The sequence below is a fragment of the Protobothrops mucrosquamatus genome, unplaced genomic scaffold (assembly GCF_001527695.2).
Source record: "Protobothrops mucrosquamatus isolate PMUCROS unplaced genomic scaffold, P.Mucros_1.0 scaffold_49, whole genome shotgun sequence".
Taxonomy (NCBI): Eukaryota; Metazoa; Chordata; class Lepidosauria; order Squamata; family Viperidae; genus Protobothrops; species Protobothrops mucrosquamatus.
Genome location: NW_015386125.1, coordinates 201,359 through 210,958, shown reverse-complemented (window position 1 = coordinate 210,958; position 9,600 = coordinate 201,359).

The window sequence follows — 9,600 nt, the reverse complement described above, 5'->3', positions numbered from 1 at the left end:
TGTGCAGCTTATGAATGCAAGAAAGAGAGTACTTAAAAATGTGGATGTATGAACTGAGATATTAATTTTGGAAATAAGAATTTTTTTTTTTTTTTTAATCTAACTGCAAGAAGAATGAATAAGGCTGTGAAAGGATGTTTTTTTTTTCTTTTCTCTTCTTTGATTGATTTTGTTTAGGGAGCAATTTATTATGTTGATAATAGAGTAGATTATGAATTTTAGACTATTATTGTTGTTTATAACAGTTTACTTATTATTATTTTTAATTGTTAATGATTTTGTTATTAGTGTGCTTAATAACTGGATATGGGTCTAAAAGAGTGGGGTTTTTTTTTAGTGAAGTCCAGAATGTTATTGTTGTTTAAATGATAAAGAGAGTACTTAAAAATCTGGACGTATGAATTGAGATATTAATTTTGGAAATAAGAATTATTTTTTTTCCGCTTTTTAATCTAACTGCAAGAAGAATGAATAAGGTTATGGAAGGATGGGTTTTTTTTGTTTGTTTGTTTGTTTTTCTTTCTCTTCTTTGATTGATTTTGTTTAGGGAGCAATTTATTAATAATAGAGTAGATTATGAATTCTAGACCATTATTGTTGTTTAAATGTTATAACAGTTTACTTATTATTATTTTTAATTGTTAGTATGATGTTATTATTAGTGTGTTTATTAATTGGATATGGGTCTAAAAGAGTGTTTTTTGTTTTTTTTTTGTGAAGTCCAGAATGTTATTGTTGCTTAAATGATTTAGTTTTATTTTTTATTTCTTAATATGATATTATTATTGCGTTTAATTGAATTTTAATTGAATTTTAGAGTACTTATTTTTAATTTTAACTATTAATATGATACTATTATTATCGTGTTTATTAATTATATATCTGTTGAAAAGAGAGTTAAAGGAGGTTACAGATTTGTTATTTTAACAGTTTTCAGATAGAGTTAAAGGAGGTTATAGATTTATTATTTTTATAGTTGTTTAAAATTATTTAGAGTATTATTATTTTATTATTATTCCTGTGATTGGTTCTGGGTAGTGGGGGGGAGTGTGGGGGGTGGAAGGGTGGGTTTGAGGGAGGGACTTATATTGTAAAATGTTATAAAATTTTCAATTAAAAAAAAAAAGCTTTCTGTGCATCTAGAAAGATTAATGCCATGTGTTTCCCTGGATGCATTTCATAATATTCCAATGTGTCTAAAATCATTCTTAAATTATTCTTTATTTGTCTCTTTGGTAAGAATCCATTTTGATTTGAATGTATGAATTCAATCAAAAATCTCTTTAGTCTTTCTGCTATTATCGAAGCAAAATTTTATAATCCACATTTAGTAGAGATGTTGATCTGTAATTCTTTATCTGAGTCAAGTCTGAGTCTTCTTTGGGTATTAGCATAATATTAGCTTCTATCCAAGGTGGACTGCTTTTCACTCAAGGTAAAAAGGGAAAGAAGGAAAAATGTTTTATGTAAGAGTATAGGCAAAATACTCTATTGTAGAACTTTTTTCCTTCTTCTGTTCTTTTTAATAGTGTTTCCATTTCTTATACAGTAATTTTGAGTTTTTCTTAATATGTTTGAATATTAAATTTTGTGATGTTTTAGTAGATAAATGTGCTGAAGGGCTACATTTCTATTAATATTGGGAATTATTAATATTAGCTTACTTATTTCTTCAAGATTATAATGAGAAATATAATTTATTTTTATTTATTTTATTTATTAAATGTATATGCTGCCCATCTCACTATAAAGTGACTCTGGATGGCTTACAACATCTACAATATTATAAAAGAACTATACAAAACAGAACATTAAAAGCATTAAAGATTTAGCATTAAAATTAAAACATTAAAATCAACAACAAACTGGATAAAATGGGGCTAATACATAAACAGGATGGAGGTGGATTGGAAGACTAATTCACTAGTGCAGCTAATTACTCAGAAAGATAGTTCCTTCTCCCTCATTGGAAATGTTCAAACAATGTTTAGATTGTTATCTCTGGAACACTTTAATTTAGATCCTTCTTAATTTCTTAGGGCCTAATGGGAATTTCCAATCTGGTTCAGTAATTCTGTGTTTTTATGATCTACATTGTTGTTTTAGGTGAACTTCATAGTGGATTGCTTGATTTTCTCCTGTTTGGCAGTTTAATAGCTGCAGTGGATCCTGTTGCTGTGCTCGCTGTGTTTGAAGAAGTTCATGTCAATGATATTCTTTTCATAATTGTTTTTGGAGAATCACTGCTCAATGATGCTGTAACTGTGGTAAGATTCTTTTTGAAGACTGGTGGCTACTGAAATTCTGATCAGAATGCATTGAAAAATTTAGGTTTAGGAAACTTAGATTTGCAAATAAATGATATGAAGTAATAATGTTTAAGACAGCAGCACATAGATAGTATCAAGATCACAAGAGATGATAGCACTGCTTCATTCGTGAGTAGTGAGGCCACACTTGAAATACTGAGTCCAGTCCTGGTTGCCAAGATAGAAAAAAAGCTGAGGCCCTATGTTCTAAACTGAAAAGTAATCAATTAATTATTAGAATGATTGGGGAATATTTTAACCCGCACATCATTTTTTTTCTGTGTTTTGTTATGCTTTAGAGGCAAACACATTTATCCAATCTGTTCCTGCCCTCCTTTCATTTGGGTGCAGAGTAAAAGCCCATGGAGTTCTTCTATTTTGTTTTTTGGTAAACTCCAAAGAAATCTCATCTGGAACACTCATTCCCTCAGTCACATCCCAGTGATGATTAAAAACCCTAGCACATTCTGAAATGGTAGGGTTTGAAAATGTTTCTATTTTATGCTCTGTATTCCAGACTGTGTTAAGGATTCTACAACATAATTTAAATGTTCCACTCTCTAAAGTGATAATCTTCCAGAATGCTGATGTGCATTGAACTAAGTAATAATCTGATCTCCTAGCTAAAAGATATATTCATATACAAACATTCACCTATGGTCATCCATTCTTATACATATAAGTAACACTTTCTTGACTTGATGTGTGATGACTCCCTTGGACGATTTCCCAGATACCTGTGTAGATATCAGCTCAGGGAGGATGAGCCGATTCCTGGCACATCAATTGAGTTGATTGATAGCTCCAAATAACTGGGGAAAACTTCCAATTGCAGATAGCCAGCAAAGAGGATGAGGAACTGCCTTTTACACTGATCCGAGAACATATAGGGCAGAGAAAAGGCAGGAGCAGAGAGGAGAAAGCCCTGCTCGTCTTGATGGGCTGCACTGAAAATTTGCTATTTATCACAGCAGACAGATGGAGGTGTTGCTGGGAACAATGTGTTTGTTTTCTAACTGGGTATTTTTTGGTCTTCGTGATTTCTGCCTCATTCGGGATTGATACCGTATTTAGAATTGAATTGTACCTTGGAAACTGGACTTTTCTTGACTCGTGAGGTCTCTTGTATGTGGATTTAAGTTTGTCTGGTGGATTTAAGTTTGTTTGGTGGAGTTATTTTGTTTGAACAACTTTCAAGTGCTTTGTGGACTATTTGGCCATTGCTCTGTGGACTAACCTTGGTAAGTTTGTGGCTGGACTTTATTGCGATAGTTCTGGGTTTTGATGAGGGGAATTGCTGAGGAATATTAATAAACTCACTAAACCACAGTTATGTGTGTTGTGTCCTGGGCCTGCTGAGGCAATTCAGCAGGCCCAGAAATGTTGCAAATGGTCCCGGGCAACCTAAAAGCTGCCCGGGACCAGACTGGTTGGCGCCGGTCTTGTGCACATGCGCAAGATGTGAAAAAGGGTGTTTGTGATTGGTTGGGTTTGGGAGACTATAAAAGGCCTGTGCACCTGTTTGTTTGCTGAGTGTACAGTGGAATGAATAAAGAAAGAACTTGGTTAACAACTTGTGTGTCGCTTCAATGCCATGAACCCCAATACATAAAAGTGGCGACGAAGGTGGGATCTCTGCAAAGAAGAAGACAATGCGAACAACCTAGCCTCTACAAAAAGAGCTGGAAGCAAGGAAGTCGGCGCCCAGATCTGCACTCACCTGCCAGTACGCAAACGCTGGAGGTGGGCTTGGCAAACGGGCCTCTTCCCAGCCTGAGTTGCAGCGAGGCTGAGAGAAGCTAGCAATGTCGAAGATTGGCTGGTTGTCAGAATTCGATGTGTCTCACCCGGAGCGCTGGAACTCTTACGTGGCCCGGGTGGAAAACTACCTGCAAGTTAACCAGGTTCGAGAAGACGGTTTGAAGGTAGCAACCCTGCTGTGCGTCTGCGGGCAGGACACTTTTGATGTGGCCGAAAATTTAGTAGCTCCTGTGCTGCTTGAGTCTGTAATGTACACAGACTTGAAGAATATGCTGAAGGACCATGTTCATCCGAAGCTATCTGTAATTGCGTGGAGGCACGTTTTTGAGCAGAGGGACCAGAAGCCTGGTGAGTCTGCTGCGGAATTCATTGCTGCCTTGAGACAAGCTGCCAGGCCTTGTGAGTTCAAGGACCTGGAAGAACGCTTACGAGACCGTTTTGTCTGCGGCTTTAGAAGTAGAGAGCTGCAACAAAAGATCTTTGCTAAAGCTGAAGTCACATTCCAAGATGTTTTACGCGAAGTTGCAGCTGAAGAAGCAGGAGGAGGCACTGTGAAGGCCTTGCGACTCACCAAAAGCGCTACAGCAGTTGTGTCCATCCATCAAGAGGTCGCTCAAGAAGTGCAGGACCCAGATCCAGAAGAAGAGGTGGACAGACTTCACCAACCTGCAATACAAAGGCCATGAGGGAAGCCAGTCAAGACCCCAGCAGCCCTTCAGTGTCTTGGATGTGGAGGACGCCACAAGCGCTTGGACTGCCGATTCTGCTCTGCCATTTGTCGAGCATGTGGTAAGCAAGGCCACATTGCCATTGTCTGTTTGGGTCACCAGCAGGTGCAACCTCGGGAAGAAATCCTTCAGAAAGGTACCAGGGTCCCCAGCCAACACAGGGTGGGTTTCTGCGCATCACGCAGAAGCATTTTGCGGACAGGGGCACACAAGCCCCTTAAGAAGAAGCTTCATGTTGATGTGAAGCTACAAGGGGTTCCCTTGTTGATGGAGCTGGACACTGGGTCTACTCTATCGATCATTTCACACAATACTTTAAAAGGATTTGCAGCAGTAGTGGCCTTCAAGTCAAACTCAGGCCATCGAACTTAATCCTCACAGATTTTCAAAATTCAAGGGTTAAAGTACTTGGAGAAGCTATGCTCAAAGTGCAGCGTAAGGCTTTCCAGGGTCTATTAGATGTGGTGGTTGTTGGGGATGAGCGTACAAGTCTAATTGGACTTGCATAAATAGTCTGCAAACTACAGGCCTTGCAGAAGTCTGCAACGAGTTTGCAGATGTGTTTAGCCCAGAGCTTGGGTCCTACAAGGGGCCTCCCATTTCCTTGCGATTAAACCCAGCCATCACACCCTCAAGCCCAGGAGGGTGCCATTCACCTTAAAGGGCAAGATTGATGTAGAGCTGGACAAGCTGCTCCAGCAGGGCATCTTGGCACCGGTGGACTCAAGTCCATAGGAAACCCCCATTGTGACACCTTTAAAAGCCAACAGGGAAGTCCGAATTTGCGTGGACTACAAATGCACCCTGAATACAGCTTTGCAACAACATGCATATCCTGTACTGGTAGTGAGTCATATTCTGGCCTCCCTAAAAGGGGGAAAGCTGTTTGCAAAGCTTGGTTTAGCACAGGCCTATCAACAGTTACCTGTTGACGAAGCAACGGCGGAGGTCCAAACAATAGTGACCCATAGGGGCGCTTTTAAGGTAAAGAGGTTACAATTTGTGGTGAATGTTGCTCCTGGTATATTTCAGAGCATCATGGAGTGCACAGTCAGGGGAATACCTGGGGTTTGCCCCTACTTTGATGACGTCCTCATTGCAGGGGAGTCATCACAAAATTTGGCAGAGAGATTAAGGGCTGTATTGTTGAGGTTCCGCCAAGTGGGCCTCAAATTGAAAAAAGACAAATGCAAGATTGGAGTCACTTCCACAGAATTTTTAGGATTTAGAATAGATTCCCAAGGCATCCACCCTGCAGAATCCAAACTAAAGGCCATTCAGGAGGCCCCAAGTCCCAAGTCTAAAAGTGAGCTTCAGGCTTTCTTGGGACTCCTCAATTTCTATCACACATTTCTTCCCCATAAGGCTGCAGTGGCTGAACTGTTACACCGGCTCTTAGATAAGCAAGCTCCATGGCAGTGGACTAAAGTCCATGACAAGAGCTTTAATGAGGTCAAGGCCTTGCTCTTATCAAATGCCGTATTAATGAGCAACTGCCTGTGTGCATCGCATGTGATGCATCCCCTTATGGGGTGGGAGCAGTACTTAGTCACCTGAAGGCTGATGGGACACAAGTCCCTATAGCCTACTATTCAAGGACTTTGTCATCTGCAGAGCGTAATTACACTCAGATTGACAGAGAGGCCTTGGCCATAGTGGCTGGTATAAAGAAATTTCATGATTTCTTATATGGCCGCCACTTCACGGTCTATACAGATCATAAGCCACTGCTGGGTTTGTTTACTACTAACAAACAAACCCCACACATCATTTCCCCAAGTATGCTGAAGTGGTCCATTTTCCTGTCAGCATATGACTACACGCTTATTCACAAACCTGGGAAAGAAATGGGCCATGCAGATGGCCTCAGTAGGCTACCTCTCACACAAATTGAGGTAGATCCTGCCCCTGCTGTTAATATTCTCTCTATTCAGGAGCTACATCTCCCCTCAATGCTAGGGACGTGGCTGCAGAAACTGCCACTGATCACACGCTTACATGTGTGCTGACATGGGTGTTGTCAGGATGGCCTGACACGTGTCCAGATGCTGCATTTCAAAGCTTCTGGAAAAGAAGGCACGAACTGTCTACATTTAAGGGGTGCCTGTTATGGGGTAGTAGAGTAGTTATCCCAGCTTCACTGAGGTACAGAGTCTTGTCCTCTCTGCATGAGGGACATCCGGGCATTGTGCGCATGAAAGTGCTTGCACGCAACCATCTTTGGTGGCCTGGGCTTGATAAAGCTATCGAGGCCCAGGTGCACGGGTGTCAGGTGTGCCAACAGTCACAGCCTGAAATGCCTCAGGCCCCTGTACACAGGTGGGAGGAGACACAAACCCCTTGGTCAAGGGTACATTTAGATTATGCTGGGCCCTTTCAGGGGCAATTCTTCCTTATCCTGGTTGATAGCTTCTCTAAGTGGCTAGAGGTTGTCCCTATCTCCTCCACTACTACTGCTTGGACCATCCAGGTGTTGAGAGGAATTTTCGCTACTCATGGACTTTCTGATGTCCTCATATCTGACAATGGGCCTCAATTCACTTCTCTTGAGTTCCAGGCTTTCTTACAGGCCAACTTGATCAGGCAAGCAATGTCAGCACCCTTCCACCCTTCCACCAATGGGCAAACAGAAAGGATGGTACGCATAACGAAGGATGCACTCAAAAGACTCACGCATGGTAGCTGGCATCACAGGTTAGCTGATTTCCTTCTTGCACACCGCACCACACCATGCACTGCCACAGGAACTTCGCTGGGGTCGCTGCCTCATCACAAAGTTGGAAAAACTGCACCCAGACCAGGTGGCTTCACAGGTGTTGCAGCCGCAGGTACCTAGGAGACTTCAGGTGGGCGATCCGGTCTGGGCAAGAAACTACAGCCCGGGTCATCTTTGGGTCACTGCTGTTGTCTGCAAGGTCTCGGGGCTGCTATCATACGAAGTGACCTTGGGAGATGGCCGTGTCCTTCGGCACCACATTGACCAACTGCGTTGGCGGTTGTCCAACCACGCCTCCGCTTCTGGCTCTGCTTTCGGGGGGGAGGGGGACCATGAACAAGCTCACACTTCAGGTCAAAATCCTGGGAAACAGTCTTACAGTGCCAGTGGATTTTCGCAGGCTGCTGTTCATGTACCAGTGGATGAGCAAGGGCATCCTCAAGGTTCAGCTATTACTCCGAATAGATCGGGGGCCATCCCAGGGTTCCGCAAGTGCTCCAAACACGAATGAGAGGGGGTTTGCCATAGAGGCGGCTCCTGACTCTGGCACCTTGGGACTTCTACGGGGAACTGGGGCACTTCTGCATCGCAGGCCACGTCCGTTGCCGGTCGCGGGCTTGAGGGACAGTGTTCCCAAGAAGAGTCCATTGTGGACTGGGAGAGTTCCACTCCACCATGGGGCTCAGGGATCTCCACCCCTCTAAGGGGAACTGGTTGGAATTCAGAGGATCCAGCCAGCCAACAGTGGGGTGAGTCACCTAGAATGTTGAGGCATCAAAGTCCTGATCTATATAGCCCATCAGACGGGCAGGTAGGCCAGGCACCATTAAGTAGAAGTCCTGGTCTGCCTAGCCTGGCAGGTGAGCTGGCAGACCAGGCACCCTCCCTGACCTTGCAAAGGTCACAAAGGGCGAAGGGCCCTCCCAAGCATCTGGGAGACTATGTGAGGTTTCTGTCATTGCAGAGAGAATTTTGCTAGTCTGTAACAGGATGATGTTGACTAAACCCTGGTATAGCGTAATATATACCAGTTATGATTTTGGGGAGCGTTTGTTTAAGTTAAACCCATTATTTTATAAAACTACTTTGCCTGTGTGCAGGCCAGAGTAATTCCACTATTCCCGGCCCTGGAACAAATGTATTGTGTGTATAGTTATGTGTGTTTTATCCAGGGGGGAGAGGTGTTGTGTCCTGGGCCTGCTGAGGCAATTCAGCAGGCCCAGAAATGTTGCAAATGGTCCTGGGCAACCTAAAAGCTGCCCAGGACAGACTGGTTGGCGCTGGTCTTGCGCACATGTGCAAGGCGCAAAAAAGGGTGTTTGTGATTGGTTGGATTTGGGAGACTGCACGCCTGTTTGTTTGCTGAGTGTACAGTGGAACGAATAAAGAAAGAACTTGGTTAACAACTTGTGTGTCGCTTCAATGCTGTGAACCCCAATACGTAAAAATGTGTGTGAGTGAGTGGGGCAGCACATAACATCTCACACTTTGGAAAAGCCTCTAACAGGAATGCATGGAAGAGTTTTAGAAAACTGATATCTCAGTTGATAGGATGTAGTAGATATTGTTAGTTGTCAGCTCTGCCTGGTTCAGCATGATGCCTCACAGGCACCCTGCCATCAAAAAAAGAAAGGGGGAAGGATGAAAGGGCAATAAAGTTTATGTGTATGTAATAGGAAATCGAGAGAGGGGGAATGACAGGTGATAATGATCAGAGCAGCCAGATCCTGATTGTACCAGCATCCCATGGCCAGGCAAGCTAAGAAATATGCAAATTACCCCCAAACATCGCAGAGTTCTCAAAACATCTTGGCAAGCTCTGGTTGGCCGGAAACAGACTGGTCACAGGGGAAGGGATGGGCTGGGACAAACCTACACCTTTTTTTTTTTTTTTTTTTTAATTGAAAATTTTTAAAATTTTTACAATATAACTCCCCACCTCCCTCATACCCCACCCTTCCCCACCCCCCTCCCTTCCCCCCGACTTCCCAGAGCTACACACAGGGTTTACAATACAATAATTATATTCTGTCTTAAATTATATTATCCTTAAGTTAACAATTCTATAACATCCTTTAGCTCTCTT